Raw genomic sequence first — 19,760 nt, 5'->3', positions numbered from 1 at the left:
ATCTTTCCTCTGACCTGTGGTTCCTTCTCATAATTAATGTGTGCTTTGTTTAGTTATAAACGGTAAGGTCTCACTAACAAAGAGAAGACAAGGAGCTTTAAGGGTCATTGTATGTTTTTTTAAGTACTATGAACACAAGATATGAAATCATACGGTTTCGAAGGTATGTGTTTAGAGAGCCACCTCTCTCCCACTCCAGATGTAAGCATCTCTGCCTCCAGAGGGCGTCACTCACCGCTCCCAGGTGGTCCCTGTGGTCCACATCCGCACCTTTTGATGTACGTGCCGCACACCTGTAATGTGCGCCTTCCTCCTCCTCTCTGCTTCTACACACTGTTAGCATCACTCTCGGTGCTGTTCATCCTGCTTTAACTGCACTGCACTATACCGTGGGGACCACTGACATGTCAGGCCCTATCCAGTGCGGCTTTCCTTTTCCAATAGCCGTGTTAGACCACACGGTAACCATAGTATAAAATTCCTAGAAATGAAATTACAAAAACCCAGGGACTCGACTTTTGTCATCGTTGACAGGGCCAGATTTCTCTGCCTACTAGCTAGAGGTGGGATGCCTGTGGCCCATGCATGGCAGGCAAAGCAACGCCCAGGCCACACCTTTTTGGCATTGACTCTTTTAGATGAGGTGTAGTTGTGAGCAGCGAAAAGTGTCTGAATTTCCACTGTGAATTCAGTTGGGGTCAGCTGTTTACTAGTTACGTTTGAGTTTTGGAAAAATAGGTTTTCCTTTGCTCATTTTCTTACTAGCTACTGGTCTCTTGTTGGTTTATAAGAAATCTTCACGTGTCTCATAAATTAGTAGCCTGGACCATTAACTGCAAATGTCTCCATCCCTTTCTTTGTCTTCTAATCTGCTGGTTGCTGTGTTTCGTACTCACCCCACATTTTCTCCAGGGGAGGTCACATGACTGGGTATTTCTCTTCATTGTGCCTGGATTTGTCTCTGTTAAACATCCTCCTGTAAAAATACTTGGCGTCTGTTCAACATTTTCCTTATCACTCTTAACTTTTCCCCATTCTATTAAAAATAGATTTTCCCCCCTCACATAGTTTATCCTGATTATGATTTCCCTTCCTTCTACTCCCAGTTCCTCCCCACTGCCCCTCCCATCCAGATCTACTGCTTTTCTATCTCGCTTTAAAACAGACTTCTATGTGATAATATAATATAATAATATAAACAAAACCTAACACATCAAAATAAGACAGATATATATATATATGTATTATATATCTAGAGAGAGAGAGAGAGAGAGAGAGAGAGAGAGAGAGAAGAGCCCAAGAAAAGGCACAAGAAACAGATTCCCAGGGAGATCTCTCTCTGTCCCTCATTCTGACCCAAGTCCCTTACTCTATACCTAACCTCTGTAATTCTATGGATTGTAGCCTGTTCTTCATTGACTAAATAGCTAATATCCACACGTAAGCGAATGCATACCATATTTATCTCCATGGGATGATTTTTTTCCCTAGTTCCAACCATTTACCTGCGAATTTCATTCCAAAAGGGCTGAGTAATATTCCATTGTACAAATGTACTTTTTTTCTTTATCCAGTCTTCAGTTGAGGGACATCTTGGTTGTTTCCAATTTCTGGCTCTTATAAACAGGGTGGCAGGGAACATGGATGAGCGAGTGTCTCCATGGTACGATGAAGAAGCATCCTTTGAGTTTATGCCCAAGAGTGGTAGAGCTGGGTCTAGAGGCAGATCAACTCCCAGCTTCCCGAGGGACGGCCACACTGACTTCCACAGTGACTGCACAATTTTGCCCCTCCAGCCACAGATGAGTGTTCCGCGCCCTTCACATGCTCGCCGGCATCATTTACTTTATCGATCTTAGCCGTTCTGATTGGCGCAAGATGAAATCTCAAAGTAGCCTTGATTTGCATTTCCCCGATGACTAAGGATGTTGAACATTTCTTTAAGTGTTTCTCCGCCATTTGAGTTTCCTCTCTTGAGAACTCTCTTTTAGATTTGTATTCCACTCTTTAATCTGACTGTTTTCTTGATGTCTAGTTTTTTGAGTTCATTATGTATTTTAGGCCTCTATCAGATGTGTGGGTGATGAAAATCTTTTCCCATTCTGTAGGCTGTGGCTTTGCCCAAATGACAGTGTCCTCTGCTGTGCAGAAGAGTTTTAGTTACGCGAGGTCTTTATTGATCTTAGTGCTTGTGCTAACAGTATTCTGTTCAGAAAGTCTTTGCCTATCTAACGAATTCAAAGCTTATCCCTCTTTCTCTTCTATCAGATTCGGTGTATCTGGGTTTGTATTTGAGGGTATTTCTCCTTTCCAGATTCTTACTTTGAGTAATTGTACTTCTCTCTCTACTTGATTGAACTTCTAATTTATTAATTTTAGAGTTTGCGTTTGACAAAGAATCATTTAATTTGTGAGTTAACTGCTCCGTTTTTAGTTTTCCAGTTTATTGCTTCTGATTTTAATTCAATTAAATGTTGTCTCAGTTTACTTTAGGTACATATTATTTATTCCTAATGTATTTGTAATGTGTGTGTGATTGATTTATTTGCATTGTTCTATCATTACTAAAATAGCAGTCTTTGTATTAGAGCATTCTTAGAAAATCATTTTCAAAGGACTGATTGCCTTGGACCTCATAGTTTCTATTAGTTAATTTAATGTTATCTTCAACTGGACTTAGGATTGCCGAGGAGAATCCCATTGGGCCTCTTTCTAAGGGCATTTCAGGGCAGGTTTAATGGAGGAAAGAATCTTATGAGTGACACCAACTCTTAGGCTGGAGTCCAGAGTGAATAAAAAGGGGAACAAAGGAGAGGGCTGCTGAGCATTAACATCCATCCTGCTGCTTTCTGATTGGATGTGAGATGCCCCACCACTCCATGCATCCCTTCCCATTAGCCACTCCATGCTCTCCCATCAGCTGCTCCATGCCCTCCTTGCTAGGCCTTCCCTTTCTTGACTAGAAACCTGAGCGCAAACAAAACCTTGCATTAAAACTTATGTATTTGGCCGCATCGGTAAGAGAAAACAACAGAAGTCTTGGTCATGTTTCACAGCTAATGATGTGGATCCAATACAGGCCTGGTAATGTCAACACCACAGTCTTGCCATTGTGTGTCCAGTCATGTGTTAATGATGTCAGGGGCCACAGGTCATGTGGTGATCTGCCTAGCTATATCTGTCATGGACACTAATGGTTGTCTTACAGTTGTGGATACTGGGATTCAAAGAAGTTAGGCATTTGCTCTGGAAACAAAGGGATGATAGAGCTTGGAATCAACACCAGAATATGGACTCCTTATCCGACTCTTTGTTAATTGAAAAATGAAGCACCATAGCGAGGCTTGGTGGTCTAAGCCTTTAATCCCAGTACTCAGAGGTAGAAGAAGGCAGATCTCTGTGAAATCAAAGCCAGCCTGGTCTACAAAACAAGTTCCACACCAGACAGGGCTACACAGTAAGACCTTGTCTAAAAAAACAGATGAAACAGAAAATCAACCAAACCACAGCAACATGAAGAAAAATGCATGACACATTGTCTGTCGGCCATATCTTTCTTCCAGCCGGCTGTGACTGTGGCATTTATGTCCAATTGACAGTATAGATACTCTCTCTATAAGTGTCTGTTGAGCCCCTTCTTCTGCCCGGGTTCTATTTCCCCTTAGTGTTCCCAGTGCAAGGCGCACTCACCAGGCAGGTCTGCTTATGTGGCTGGAGGACCTGTGGTAAGTTTATGACAGAGCACGTCAGGAATCAGAAACCTTTGAAAAACCTGGGTCTCCCTTGTCCCCAGGGTCGTTGACCACTGGCCCAAGAGGATGAAGGACGCAGAGTCAACAAACAGGGTTTCGGACAGCCAGTAAGCACAAACGGAAATGATGCCACTCCTGGATCAGCTTGGAGGAGACAGATAAAGTTTAATCAGCATGAATCCAGGTTATAGTTTCAGGGAAGGAGGTAGAAATATCTGGGATGGGCAAAGGCCATTGGCCGAAGGCTAAGTCACTGAGATGCCTCATTAGCATGGGAAGGGAGTCGTTCCAGGAGCCTCAGGTGCTGGCTGACTGGATTCTTATTGGGAGAAAGGAAGTTGAACCTGTCATCAAACCAACACTAAAAGACATCCTGCAGGTAGAGGGGGTGGGGGTTTTGAGCTCCGCAGAGGAGGTCAGGGAAGGAGAAGCCCTGCTGGTAAAGGGTAGCCCCTATTTTGTGCTGAGGTCAGAAGGCTATTTGGACAATGGTAGACTTCGACCGACCTTAATTAGCAGGATTTCTCCACGCAGAAACACACAGAGACGGTAGGCTGGGGGTTACTTCAAGGATCCAAGATGCAGAGGAGGCTTGAAATGCAGACAGCTCGGAGGCAGGGGCGGAGAACAAGTAGTGCAGCTCCTCATTTACTGTGCTGTGCAGATTATTGAGGAATTGTTTATTACGACTTATGCTAACATTCTAATATGCAAAATTAGTCAACTGGAGGCAACAATGTGGAGCAGAAGGAGAGGCAAAGTGAAGGGAAGAGAGAGGAAGTCCGTTTGCAGAAGCAGGAATAATTAGGTCGCAAGCAAGAGATGCAAGGATGTCATCCCACCCATTCTATTTCTTCATCTGTAGGGAGAATTAACTTCGAACTATTCAAATAGCATTAAGACTCCAACTATAGCCTGCCATTTGATAATGGTGCTGAGGTGATTAAAGGTTAGATAATGTCATGATGATAAGAGTCTTCTAGATTATAAAAGAGGAGAGTCCCTTTATGAAGAGACACCAAGAGTTTGTTCTCTACTGTGTGAAATCACAGAGAGAAGACTGGCTAAGTGTAGAGATGTAAACAGAACCTGACTGGGCAGATGTAGACCAAGAACTTTCCATCTCAGGGACTGTTAGAAGATAAATTTACTTTGTATATAACCCACCTGGTAGCTGTTCCACCTGACTAACGCAAGTCCATTTATTTTAGCAGATTTCCCCCCAAACCACTTCTATTCAGTAATCCCTCATTCCTAGCACCAGTGACTTTGGTAGCTGAAGGGGAGGCAATGAGTTGAAAGAGACACCCAAGGCAACACATCAAATCACCAGCACGCACCCCATTGTAGCTTTAAGTTTTTCAAATCCTATTGTTAATGATGGTTCCTAAATACTTTAGCTTCCTCAGTAGATCACCACCCACCACAGGGTAGTAGAAAAGAAAGGATATGGAGGAACTGAACCTGTTTAGAAAGGTTCTTTGGAGCAACTCCAGTCTGTGCTGTCTGGAAATCAGCAGTTCAGTTTACAAGTTAGCAGGCAGTGGCAGCTTTATCCACTTGCAAGCACACCATGGATACAGCAGCAGTCCAGTTCAGTTGGGTTGGCTTAGCAACAGCGGTGACATGACCTAGTAGAGACAGCCAGGCCTTAGCCTTGGCTTGAGTCAACAAGAGGTACTTAGAGAGACACCAGGAGAAGTTCTCTGCTGTGACTCTCTCAGAGAAGCAAAGATCAGTGAAGATGAGAGACCAACAAGCGTTGCACAGCTAGTTCTACCAGCAAGGCAAGTCCTGTCTCCGTCAAGTCCTATTTATACCCTCTACACATCAGGAGTAACTCACGTGCCTTGCAGCAGCACAGGCCTTACCTCAGCATGTGCATCTAATCAGTCCAAGTCCACAGAGTCCTGACAAATGAAACTCAACTACCAATGTAAGGCAGACCAATACCTGCCTGGATACTAGCAAAGAATCCTTCATCAAATGACTTTTTCACGTGTCCTTTCGTGAGTTTGCTATAGCAGAACATCCTCTCTCCTGTGTTTGCTTCAATGAAATGTTCCTTCACAAGTCTGCCTAAACCTTTCACCTGAGTCCACTCCAGGAAAACACTCCTTCACGTGTTCGCCTTAATAAAACACCATCCGTCAAAACTGACTCTCCTAAGAATCCTTAAGTTTCCACTTTACCATCTCATTTGGGGGAGATTCCATATAGTTAGGGAATCTCTGGAAGTCTGAAGACGTTTGAGGAGATAAATCAGAAAAACTTAATGGTAACCCTTGTTTATGATTCCATATATGAATGTAAACTTACAAAAAGAGTGAGACCAAGGCCCACTCTCACCACACTAACCTGGAAACCTAAGTTCAAATCTCCAGAGCCTGTCATAGAAAAACTGCAACCCTAATGCTTTGGGAAACAGACAAAGGAGCTTGTCCAGACATCAGAACTGCCAGACTAGCCTCAGGCTCAGTGAGAGACGCTGACTCAAAGGACATAGTCACCACCATAGGACACCTGGTGGTTTTCTCTGACCTCCCTGTGTATACTTTGGTACATTTACACATATGTGCATGCATATACCACACATACACATATGTGTATGTACCACACATATGTATATATATGTATATGTGTGTGTGTGTGCGTATACCGCACACGTGCACATATGTGTGCATATAACACACACACACACACACATATGCGCGCGCGCGCGCGCAAGAGAGAGAGAGAGAGAGAGAGAGAGAGAGAGAGAGAGAGAGAGAAGAGAGAGAGAGAGGTGGGGCTGAGGGAGAGAGAGATGTTAGGTGTAAATCCCTAATCCTTTTGATGTTAAGAAAGAAAATCCTTAAAAGACTCCATCCTAGAAAGAAAAGTTTTTACTAAACAGGCCAAAGGCTTAAATACAATATAATCCACCCATCTGTCCCTCCATCTGTCCATGATTCTTTCCTTCAACAAATATTTACGGAGCCTTAGTAGCATGTTCTTGGGCCCTGAGCTTCAGCCAGGTCTCAACTTATGTCTTTGTTACCGCGTAAACCGTGGCACTTCTTCATTTTAGCATTTTGTACAGGGCAGTGCCTTTACTAAAGTTCTGAGTATGGTCCGCCCTGTCTGAGATCCTCGGGTGTTACGGTGAGACTCCAGCGCTGGTTTCTATGCCTAGTTTCCGGGAAGCTGTAACGTGGCTTTGTAGTTCCAGGAAATAATTTAACCATCACGAATAATTTCATGATGGAGGACCTCAGCTGGGATTTCTGGGCAACTGACTGTAAGATTTACTAAAACATCCCTGTGTGGACCTAAAACCGTTGATTGTGCTCCTCAAAGGGCAGGAAGACCACGTTTCTCTACACAAAGGCTCCTCTTGTTGGAGCAGAAGGGAACAATCGCAAACCTGCCACTGGCTCGCGGAAGCTCTCCATCACGGCCACTGGGAGAGCTGGAGATTCACTAGGGATAGACTGCGCGACTCCCTTCTTCCCAGTCTCATGGGCTGTGGGGAACTTGTGTCGTTTCACAGAGTCCTCTGAAAGCCTAAGACTGCCTTAGCTTCTAGAAGGCAGAACTGTGTTCTTGCCTGCTGCCATCACCCAGGGGCTTCTGTAAACCCGCTCTTAGGAAGTTTGAGCTGAAATGTTGGCAGCACCGTTCTTTCCTTCCCGCTCCTTGTGCCCCCCTCCCCTTGATCCCTCAGTCCCCTCAGACATCCATACTGCATGATTACAAACAGGCCCGATGCTAATGAATCAGGATCTGTGGAGTCATTTGCTGAGGTTACCTGAGAAGAATATCCCAAGCCAACTCCTGAGAAAAATCGATAGAATGCTCAATAAAACCATTATGCTATGCCTTTATGTCACTCGGCCTCATAAACACCTTTTAGCTTCAATCTTTAAAAATCCAACTACGCCCCCAGTCCCCCCCCACCCCCCCAGTAAGGAAGAGGAATTTTATTTCCTCCTGTTAGAGGCCTTTCCCGTCAGCAGCTTCGTAATTAGCATAGACTGACTTGTAAGCAAAAGAAGAGACTTTGAGGAACATTGGTCATGAATGTCTGATATTAAAAATTGAATAGGGCAGTGGGAACCATAAAGAAGAGAAGAGGGGGAAGAGATGGATGTGAAGGGAAGGAAAGAGAGCCAGGAGAAATAAACAAGGAGATTTAGAGGGAAGCGATGCAGAAGCCAGGCCTGCAGGAAGACAGTCTTCTTACTCCTCTTTCTCAAAAAAGGCCTATTTCCCACAATTCCCATAGAAGCCTTTTCATAGCTACAAGAGAACCCTAGGTCTTTCACCCTGTTCTCTGTGGGAGTTAGTAGGTTCTGGTGCTCTTCCCATGTATTCAGTGACCTGGTTAATAATAAACTCTCTTTTCTCTCATGAACCATCAAATGAAGATGTTACTCATTGATAAAGTTTCTAACAGAGCCCCTTACTGGGGAGCAGAAGGCCTCATTGGTGGGGAGAATGGCCAAGGAGTATCTAAGGGCAATTCCCTTAGGTCCCCTCTGGGAGTTCAGAGCCCTTGTCCACCATGTAGACAGGAAGCTCAGGGTTCTGACTCGACTGGAGAAAATCAAGAGAAACGAGCGTTCTAGGAGCTACGTGGATCACACACATGTCTTCTGAAGGTGAGCCCAGAAAAGCAGTCTAAGAGCTGAGGAACTATATACTTAAGCAGCGAGAAGTTTGGAGGACGGTAAGCATTTTTTTTCTTAAGTGTAATGTGAATGCAATAGTTAAGTAACCATAGTTCATGGTTCGTGTATTAGGCTCTGTTTTCCATTCCCTTCCTGCTCATGTAATAAATGCTCTGATGAGAGGAACTTAAGTGTGTCAGGGTCAGGGGAGGACTTAGCCTGGCCACTATTTGAGGGTACAGTCCTCTCTGATGGGGAGGAAAGCCTAGGCAGAGGGAACTGAAGCATCCAGTCCTAGTGTATCCGCTACCAGGAAGCAGAGGGGGACGCCAGCTTGCACGCCAGGTGGTCAGTTTCTGTCCTTTGTTTCATACAACTCAGGATCCGCTGCCCAGAGAATGGTCCCAATCACAATTAAGGTACGTCTTCTCAGATCAATTAATATAATCAAGATAATCCCTCCCAGATGTTCCCAGAGCTTAACCTTAATCTAGATAATCTCTTTCAGGTGTACCTAGAGAGCCACCCCCTGTAACTCTAGATCCTATCACGTTGACAAGTAACCCGGGCCATCATAAGCTCAGATCTACTTAAAAGAGTGTCTGTGTTTTTTAAGCCTTTGAAATAAGTAGAGGATAGGAGAGGACCAGAGAAGGTGATGGGGAAGCATGTGTGAATCACAGCACTATACAGGTATGACAATGCCATGAAGAAGCCTAGTGTGCTTGCCAAAGAAGAAAAAGGAAGAGATTACTGAGGTCCTTTCCCCCCTCCAAAAAAAAAAAAAAAGGAGATGCTGTCTGTTGCACAGAAGGCTAAGACTATTATTCTAGATCTGACCTCTCTGGACACTGGATGCTGTCTTAAGAGAAGATACTTAAGCTTTTAATTTCCTAATAACTTCTGTGCACCACTATACTATCAACTGCTTCTGATAAAAGAAGGAGAAAGTGAAGGAGGAGGAGGAGGAGAAGAGAGGAGGAGGGAGGAGGAGGGAGAGGAGGAAGAGGGAGAGGAGGAAGAAGGGGAGGAGAGAGGAGGGAGGAAGGAGAGGAGGAGGAGGAAGGAGGAGGAGGGGGAGGAGGAAGAGGAAGAGGAAGGAGAGGAGGGGAGAGAGGAGGAAGAGGAAGAGGAGGGGAGGAGGGGAGAGAGGAGGAGGAAGGGGAGGAGGAAGGGGAGGAGGGAGAGGAGGAAGAGGAAGGAGGAGGAGGGGGAGGAGGAAGAGGAAGAGGAAGAAGAGGAGGAGGGAGAGAGGAGGAAGAGGAGGGGAGGGAGAGGAGGAGGGAGAGGAGGAGGAAGGGGAGGAGAGAGGAGGGAGGAAGGAGAGGAGAAGGAAGGGGAGGAGAGAGGAGGGAGGAAGGAGAGGAGGAGGAAGAGGAAGGAGGGAGAGGAGGAAGAAGGAGGAGGAGGGGGAGGAGGAAGAGGAAGAGGAGGAGGAAGGGGAGGAGAGAGGAGGGAGGAAGGAGAGGAGGAGGAGGAGGGAGAGGCGGAGACAGAAATGCAGGAAGGAGCATGCTCAGTTCATCACCAGTGTGAAAACACATTTATCTAGTCTTGAATATTCAGAAACCGTAGAAGATTCTTCAAGCACGTTGCTTTGCTTTTTCTATCCAACTTTTATTCCTAACAGGGACCATTCCAAGGTCCATCCAGGGGGCCCCTTCTTACTTTATCTTCCTCTTCAAGGGGGCTGGCAGATGAGTCATCAGGTAAAACACTTGCCATGCAGGCCCGATGACCTGAGTTCAACCACAGGAACCCGAATGGACGTGGAAGGAGAGAGCCCACTCTACAAAGCTCTGAGCTCACACACAAACCACAGCTCAGATGTACCCGTGCACCATACACACACGAACACAATAAAAAGAAACTAAGTTAAAATGTCATCATTCTTCCCTGTCCCGTGAGGTTGGCATGTGGATGAACAAAGAGGTAGAGATGGGTAAGTCATTCTCTCCGAAGCATCTTCGCACCATGACTAGATGTGTCCTCCCTTGAGTTACTGTAGTCCAGTGCCCTCACCCACACATGAAGTAGACCTGTCTGCATTGTCACGGTTTTTCCTTTAAGGGAAAAACCTAAGCTTGTCTTTAGCAAAGTACTGACTACTGTGGGATTGTTGAGCCGTTGATAATATGTAATTTGTTTAAGTTTAAACTGTACAAGGGGATTGAGATAGCCTGGTACAAAGGTGTGGAGGGACGTGTCCTGAGCCTGAAAGGCAATTTGATTGGGAGAAGCAGGGCAGGGGTAGAAACTGGGAAAGTGGAGACGGCATCAGGCCAGATAGTAAATGTGCACCAGAGGCATGTGACAGAGCTGGTGCCGAAAGCCATGGAACGACGGTTGGTAGGATGTTCAGCGATGTCTACAAACAAGAGTGAGGCCAACCGGGGCCTTGCGATTCTCAAACCTCACGTTTCACGAAAATGGATCTTCTTGGAAAGCAGGGTCGTTCAAACATTTGGGCAAGTTATTCCTTAAATTATATATCAAGACAAGCATTGGTAGGTTTTAGAACAGAATGCAAAATTCGTGTATCGCGGTTAATAAACACGTAAAGAAATACTAGCCACGCCATATCACTCCTATGACAGAGCAACACCTTCAGGTCCTATCCTCCAGAATGGAAGACGGTGACAGAATAGTTTGCCTTCTTTTGTAGGCAATAGGATGTGAAGCCTCATTGTCCTGAGGTGTGGCCTTTAGGGTCCTTTTCATTCCTCTTGACATCTTCAGGTCATGCTGCAGGAGATGATCTGACTGGATAGTACAGGCAGATAATGAGGATCCTTATTTCTATTGGGCCAGGCTGAGGCATTGCTGGTGCCGAGACCGGGTTTAGCACGCAGTGTACGGTGTCTATGCAAGCCTTCAGCAGAAGGAATGGCTGTCATCTGGCCACAAGAGCAACAGTATGATTACCCCTGTGTTAGGAAGGAATAGATGGTGTGTGGGCTGTATTGATAAGATACTCAATGCCTTCTTCCGAGGAAGCATCTCCCTTAGGCCTGGGTGCCAGCAGGCAGGAGTTCCAATAGCTACATTCCCTCATCCCAGAGGGCTCTAAGCCAAGCCAGCCTTCCTGATGTCATTCTTCAGTATCTGCCCATTGGTACATTTGCTGGACGATATTTCACAACGGTGTTCAGCTGCACATTTCCTATAGTATTTTAACTAAAGCAAAACAATTTAGATGGGCAATATAGCCTTTCAAACCTCTGCCTGACCGTCTGTCTTTCTCCCTTTAGGACAGTGACTCAAATAAATACAATCACGGTTCTAATGAACCGAACTACCTGCCGGCTCGCACTGATCATTGTTTTAAATAATAAAACACTCTTGTCTGGAAATTTCACGAAGACACGAAATTTCTGCTTAAGACGAACTTTCTGAAGGCTCATTAAAATTCATGAAGTCGTTAAGAACGGTGCCCAGTGACCGGCATGCTCCTGGCAGCCACAGTCTCTTCCTGGACTTTGTAGAAAGCGTCCCTCGCTCCACAGGTTTGATGGGGGGGGGGGTGGGCTGGGGAGGCGAAGAAGGGGAGATTTTGCTTGCCATTAGCCAGTGAAGAATGCTCTTGTGTTTCTCTACTTGAGAAGAGGTGCTTGGAGAGGTTTTCTCTCATCCAGTACAAAACAAGATACTAAAGACAGAAAGAAATCCCTGTACCGGGCTAGCACACACGCACTGAGGCGGTATTGGATGGCTCGCATCAATTAGCAAAGACCTGGTGCTGGAAGTCTTTTTCTTGTGTTTTCACACATTTCGTTCTTTCTTGGCATTGCCCAGATTTATTCTCCTCTCCTCCCTTTTAGGAACAGAATTTGGCATAAATAAATGATAACTGAGAAAACGGTATAAACAGAAGGGTGAATGGAGCCCCTCCCGCGTCGTGTGTAGGTCAGGGGGATTTCCTGCAGCTCGTGGTTACCCACAGGAAGGCTGTGGTTCTGCTACCTGCAATTTCATTTGCCTTCTAATAAAGAAACCCATATTCCTTCCTTAATTACTCCATTCAAATGCAATAGGAACCTTTTACACCGAGGGCTTTTAGACCACTAAGGCTCAGAAACCTGTTAAAGAGGGCTGAGTTGCCAGTGCTGCCCCACAAAATGGATTTTAGTGTATTCCACACCCCAGCAGATTTAAGTTGTATAGGATTAATATTTAATACGATGCAGATACCTGTGGATCTGCATATCTAATATGCATTCTCCAGCTACCAAAATTAAGCAGTTGATCTACGGGACACAAAGGGATCATCTTTTTCCCAAAGAGACTATTTGTGGCCAATGGTTTTAAAAATTACTGACATCAACTGTTATCTCTCTCTCTCTCTCTCTCTCTCTCTCTCTCTCTCTCTCTCCTCTCTCTGCCCCTACTGGTGTGTGTGTGAGTGTGTGTGTGTGTGTGTGTGTGTGTTATTTTAGATAATGCATTTTAGAAAGTCACTTGTAATGTTTTGCCTTTCCATTGGGGACGATTGAACTTTTGGTAAGTGCTCAAGAGAATTTTGATTCTGAGTTATTAATTTTTGCTTTTTGCTAAAGGATCTCATATAGCTCAGGTTGGTCTTGAACTTGTGATCATCTTCTCTCTACTTCCTGAGAACTAGGGTTCCAAGTTTGTGCCACCACATCCATTCTCCTTATGCCTTCCTGCCTTCCTGCCTTCCTTCTTCCTTCCTTCATTCCTTTCTTTCTTTCCTTCTTTTTCTTTTCTACAAGATCTCATGTAGTTCAGCCTTACCTTTTACTAGCCATGTAGCCAAGGGTAACCTTGACTTTCTTGAATGAATAGACATCTATTTAACTTCCTTTCTTTTTTTCTATATGACAAAATGCCTTTGAATGTCTATGCTAAGGTATTATGCATATTTATTTTTAAATTTTTCATTGGTTATTTTATTTATTTGCTATTTAATTTCTTAAATTATATATATATATATATATATATATATATATATATATAGTGTGTGTGTGTGTGTGTGTGCATGCACATACATGACATGGTGCCAGTTGTAGAGGTCAGAGGACCATTTGTGGGAGTTGGTTCTTTCCTTTTATCATGTAGTTCCCAGAAATCAAACTCAGATTGTAGGTCTTTGGAGGCCAGTGTTTTTAATCACTGAGCCATCTGGTTAGGCTATAACCTTGAACTTCTGATCTTCCTGTTTCTGCCTCTGGAATTCTGGGATTACAGATGTGAGCTAAACACCCAGTTTCAGGTGGGGCCGGGGTTCAAATCCAGACCTTGGTGCACACTAAGCAATTATTTCACTGAGTGAGTGTGTGCTCCTATCCCCAACTCTCACACAGAATATCAATTCCAACATCACTTATTTCCTTGTTTCTCTGTCTCTGTGTCTCTCTCTCTGTGTCTGTGTCTGTCTCTTTCTGTCTCTCTCTGTCTCTCTCTGTCTCTGTCTCTGTCTCTCTCTCTCACACAGACACACAGACACACAGACACACACACACACACACACACACACACACACACACACACACACACACTAGTGGAGGAAGATAAGAAGCCTCTACCAGAAGTTTTTAAATTATGGAAGTGCTACTTACGGTTTTGCACTGTAACCAAACATGTCAGGCTAGGCCAGTGTTGCTTTTAGAGATGTAGAGGAATTCCATTCTATCAGTGTCCCTTTGTACAAATCTCACCGGGCCAAATGACCAAGATGGAAATAAACATTTTGCCATGTCCTTTGTCCTAAGTTTCTATTTCTAATACTTATTGTCTCTCTTGCTAGCCCTGCCCATTTTGGGAAAGTCACTATGGAAATCACTGACATTTTTTGAGATAATGCCATGCAAAAACCTCACACCTTCCACATCCTTTCATTCCTTCGAGTGCTTGAGGGAGAAGGAAAGGTACTCGAAGCATGATTGAACGTCAGGGGAAATTACTCGACTGGAAGGAGGCCCTCACCCTGGAGTCTGGTTGAAGTCCCCCTCCAGCTGAGAAGCAAGGATTCTAGCACTGTTATATGTGAAGAGTGGTGGATTAGTATTCTGCTGATATATGGATATTTTATGTTAAAATAGCAATGCATCAGGATCAAGATCTAAATGTATATGATCTTGATAAATGACCTCATTCCTTTCTTCTGTCATTATTTGGAAACGAGACTATTAACTTGGTTTATAGCAAGGACATCCTACTATCTTGCCTTCCTGGGACCCAGACTTCTACTTTATCCAACGTAATCTTCTGAGTGCCCCACCCTGCCCCAGGAACCACTTGATGGTTTCATTTACCTTCCTTCTAATTGGCTTCTGCTCTCAACTTGACATAGCATACATCTGAGAGGGTTTTAACTGAGGGATTGCCTTGATCAGATTGACTTTTGGGCTCGTATATGGGGGGGGTATTTTCTTGATTGCTAATTGATATAAGAGGGCCACACCCACTGTGCAGAGTACCATTCCTGAACAAGCTGGTGCTGGGCTGTTTCAAAACTAGGCATGTACATGAGCCAGCAGAAGGAAGCCAAGAGTAGTTCACCTTTGGGGTCTCAACCTTCCATTCCTATCGAGCTTCTGTTCTGACTTCCCCTGATGACAGGTTAAAACCCATATACTGAAATGAGCTCTTCCCTCTATAACTCGCTTTTGGTCATGGTGTTTATGACAACAGTGTAGAGCGAACCAGGGCAAAAATTAGAATCGGAAGTGGCGTGTTGTGGCTGACCTGACTGTGTTGTTCTGGGGGAGGATTGCTGAAGTGTTTGGAACTTGAGGCTGGAAAAGCCCTTGAGTGCTCAGAGCTTAATGGGTGGTTATGAGAGCGTGGATGATAAGAATGTTGAGAGAAATGCAAATACGGACGCCGAGCTTACGACACTTCGGAGAGAGGCCAAGACTATAATGCCCTGTTTTTGTGGTATTTTAAATTAAGAGTCTGTGGCTGGGTTTGCAGAATCAGTAGTGATTAAGGAGAGACCAGAGTCACTGAACTGGGATCTTCTGCGAAGTATTTCCTTGGGGTTAGCACACAGAAGCTGTTGGCCCAAGGCAGCCAAAGCTACTCTCGAGCGGGCAGCCAAACTTTGCAGTGTGAGAGAGTCTCCTATGTAGAGCTGTGTTGGTGGTATGGAATCTTCAAGATTGAAGGTGTTATAGTGCTTCAAGGCACAGTGGGAGGCCAGCAGAGGCCACCGCCGAAGGTGCAGCCTTGGAGCAGTGGAGACTCCGGGACTGAAGGAATCTTCATGAGAAGCTGAAGGTTGACACCAAGAGGCAGGGGCGCGTATTGTCCACTGGGGAAAGTGAATTCAGCTGCAGTGGAAAGGGTTCAGGGTGTTACAGGTAACAGAAACATAGGGCACCCACCAAGGAGAGTGGATGCTGGAGAATGAAGCCCGCCTGTGTCTAACCAGAAAAATTGTGGGTGCTGCAGGTTGTAAAGCCAGGGAAGTGGAGTCACCTACACTCTTTGGAGCTCAGAAGATCTTGAGTGAGTGCCAGATGTTGAACACTGAGCTTTTTACACTGTTCAATTTGTCTATTTGGGTTTCTTGTTGATATTATTGGAATTGGGTCCTGGTTCTTCCCTCTAGGAATAAGACAATATATGTAACTTGTTTTTTTTCTCTTTTCAAATCTTATAGGAACCCACAGAAAAGAAGCCTTGAAATTTTAAAGTGTTGATATTTTTAAATCCGTGGAATGCTTAAAGCTTATTTGGGGGATAAAAATCGAAAGGTTATGACTTAAAGGGACACGTTATTATCAAGCTGACAGTGTGTGGATTGTCCTAGTTAGTGTTAGCTCTCACACCGGGATTATTTAAAAGAATCTCCGTTGGGGAATTGGCTAGATAAGTTTGGTCTTTTGGCATGTCCATGGGCATTTTCTTAGTTGCTAATTGATGGAAGAGGTCCCACCCTCTGTGCGCTGTGTCATTCCGAGAAGGTAGTTCTGCACTGTACAAGCAGCAGGCTGATCACAGTCAGGGAGAGTGATCTAGTAAGCCATATCTGCATGGTCTCTGCTTCAGTCCCGTTTTCTTAATCTCCTGACTCGATGTCCATGAATTGTGGGCTACCCAAGTATCATGAGACAAACCTTTCTTTCCCAAGTTGCTTTTGGCAATGATGTTTATCACAGGAACAGAAAGCAAAATAGAACAGGCTCTTTAGCAGCCCTTTGAAGATAAAAGTTTCAAGACCCATCAAGATCCTATATGGGACTATTGTAAACACAAAGAAGCAAGACTCTCTCAGAGAAGCCCACACCTATTCCAATGGCTCCTCCTTTTCACCGCCTTTCTTGAATCTATATAAACACATCTTTTAGTAAACCACAACTCTGCTTTACCTCGGCTATTTCTGAAATCTTTTTGTGAGTTGAAGCCAAGGATCTGGTTTTAACTGAGTCAAGGTCCTTCAAAGATAAGGGGACTTCTCGTTGTTTTGTATGGGACAGTATAGAGCTGTATTTCTGTCTCTGCTGCCAGTGACAATACCAAATGAAAGGGGACCCAGCTAGAGGGACCCAGGCCTGGCATCATCTCACAAGCTGAGAAAGTTCGCAGCCTTCATTCTGACTATTCCGATCTAGGACTCTAAAGTGGCCTCTCCCCTCTCAGCCTATTAAAGGTAAGAGTTCTGCAAGACTCAGACCTGCACACCTACATGTTGCATCCCTCACTGGGTATCAGTGCTGTCTGTGAGTTCCAGTTATAATCCTATACGAGATGCTATTACCGGAGGCTAAAGCCTGGGCTGGATGGTTCCAGGTTCTTGTTCTTTTATTGAAAGAATTGAAGATAAAGCCATGCAGGTTTATAGAAGGAAGATAATTTTATGTGGAGACAAACACTGGTGCAGATTAAAGATGGATGCCTTGGAAATAGGTTGACAGTAGACCTCAGGAGTGAAATTTCTCAAGAGCTTTAAGCTTTAAGCTTAGAAAATCGGGCTGGATTTTTCTAAGCCCAAGATCTGTTCCTCTGGGGTCAAAGGAAGGAAGGTTTGATGACTAAGGGATGTAGTTAAAGTGTTTCTCTGCTTAGATTGATTGGTAGGCTGCACAGCCTTTTCTCTATTGTGTCTGCATCCTTCCATAATGCATGTGATTTTAATTATATGCATAAACGTAAAGACGGTAATATAGGGGATTCTTCCTAACACAGTTAGTTCAAGCTGGATTGGCGCTTCTATTCTCCACACTCGGTTTTGTTGGGAATACAGTCAAATGCAAACTGTCTACACTTGATTGTTACCAGGAGTGGGGAAACTCATACCATCATTATATGGCCTGATGCAGATGAAGGGGTCAGGGGATTCTGAGGTTGCTAGGTGCATTGTTCAGAGAGGTCTGTGCCTTACACATCATTGCAAGAGGGGAGGTATACTACGCCATCTCTTTTCCTGCCTCAGTAAGCATCTCCATCCTCCCAGAGCTCAGAATATATTTAGGGAACCAGCATGCATGTGTGAGCTAGACATCACCCCATCAGGTGTAAGACAACATTCTGTTTGCAGCCGAGGCTGTGGAGGACAGCTGGATGGCAGCTGATCAGAGCCCAGAACATGTGGGAACAGACAGGACAAGACTGGATATGTCCTTTCCAGAGAGGCAGAATCCCAGCAGGAGAAGCCCAAGGGCCCGGCTCTTGAACCTGGAACTTGATCTTTCTTCTTTTCCTTTGAATTAATTAAACAAACAGTTCCCAGAAGCAAATCCAGAGCCTTGCACTCGGCATGCAGGTACACGCTCCACCAATGAGCAGCTCAGAGCCTTGCATACAGTGGGCAAGCATTGCTAGGCTATGCAGACAGGCTGCTTTCTGCCTTGGAACTAGATTTTTTTAAGACCTTTCTTTCAGAGGGTCTCCTTAATCATTTTTCTTAAAAGATTCTAGGTCACATCCTTCTACCTGGTGAACAGACATGAAGGCAGAAAAAAGTAAAACCCGTCTGAGGGTCCTGAGTCAGAAGCTGAACTGTTCACCAGATGAAGGTGGTGGAAGGTCCGTTTTTTTTTTTTTTTTTTTTTTTTTTTTTTTTTTTGTTTTTTTGTTTTTTTGTTTTTTGTTTTTATCCTTACTTTGGCTAATAATTTGTGAGACTGTGCAATTAACAGAAGGACAGAGATTAAAATAATGAAACAGACATACACCAGGCTCCTGACAGGTGCTTAGATCTAGAGTGCCTGCTCATTTGGGCCTCCCCTGGTGGGAAATCCCATACTTTTCTGGACTTTGAAAACAGCTCCTTCCAGACTTCAAATAGAGTGCAAAGGGAACTTGTGACCTCGGGCAGTTAGCAGACCTTTAAGGAAAAGGATTAGGCCCAGGAACAAGACAAAGCATATAATATGCACCCCCTGAACAATTTGAAATGACCTTCAGATGACCTCCAAGGTGTAAAGGCATCGTTCAGTTTCTTCAGCCCCAAACCTTGCTCTGCTTTCTGGAGCCTTCTGATACCAACGGAAACCCCGGTTATGATTCCCACGAGCCTCAGGAATATTTATCAACAAGGGGGAGAAATAAGGAAGTAAGGCTGGATAATTGTTGCAAAGGCTTTGTTTAGTGGAAGTTAAAACGCTGGAGTAAGAACCTCAGTTCTCTCTCTCTCTCTCTCTCTCTCTCTCTCTCTCTCTCTCTCTCTCTCTCTCTCTCTCTCTCTCCTCCCACCTCCCACCCCCTCTCTCTTTCTCGCCCACCCCCACCTTTTTGGACTGTCCTCCCCTCCCCTCTCTGGACTCCCAGTTCTGCCCCTGACACCTGGAGGGAGGAGAACCGTACAGGTTGTCAATGAAACATGGAATTATTTCCTTTGATGGCTTAGATAATAGTAGAAGCCAAAGCAATGAGTGAGGTCGGCCGAGACCAATGCAGTCCTGCCCGGGACTGGAGAGCCAATCACAAGAGGAGGAGGCGGGGCGTCGGCGCCAGCAGATAATTGCTAAGTGCATCGCTAGCACAGTTGGTCCGAGCTGCTGAAAGGTCTGGTCGCAGAGACAGGAACGCAGCATCCTCAGCGTGCTCCATCCCGGCAGCGTCCTCCTGCGCTCCGCCGGGCAGCGAGCCTCCGGACAACAGCCCCTCTGCTTCTCGGAGAAGGTACCTTTATCTGCGTCCCGGGAGAGGGGGCTGCTTCCGCTCTGTTTTCGCTCAGGCTTGCAGTTAGCACAGGTGGAGGATTGCAGAGAGAAGAGAAAAGTTTAAGGGGAGGAAAGGTGACCAAGGCGGAGACCCACTGTCTTTTGTTGGGAGGAAAACAAGCCTACAATTTGGGAAAACTTCTGCACCGTCAAGAGCTAGGCTTGTTTACTACTCTTAATTAGCTGCGCCCAGGTTCATGGAAATGGGTCTGCTTTGGAGCTAG

General features: G+C 44.9%; 1 protein-coding gene across 2 annotated transcripts in view; it reads left to right on the top strand.

Moving 5' to 3' along the window:
- Window positions 1-19,311: 19,311 nt before the first annotated feature.
- The window catches only part of Zmat4 (zinc finger, matrin type 4), a 391,831-nt gene continuing 391,382 nt past the window's right edge, over window positions 19,312-19,760 (top strand). Inside the window, exon 1 of one of the 2 annotated variants that reach the window (XM_039094822.2) lies at window positions 19,312-19,495. The gene's annotated coding sequence lies outside the window, so the exon portion shown is untranslated. The remainder of the gene's footprint in view (window positions 19,496-19,760) is intronic. The other variant, NM_001134747.1, reaches the window with a different exon arrangement.

Source organism: Rattus norvegicus, chromosome 16 (assembly GCF_036323735.1).
Source record: "Rattus norvegicus strain BN/NHsdMcwi chromosome 16, GRCr8, whole genome shotgun sequence".
NCBI classification, from domain to species: domain Eukaryota; kingdom Metazoa; phylum Chordata; class Mammalia; order Rodentia; family Muridae; genus Rattus; species Rattus norvegicus.
Note: the sequence above shows the minus strand (reverse complement) of the source record. Positions and strands in the feature narration are given on the sequence as shown.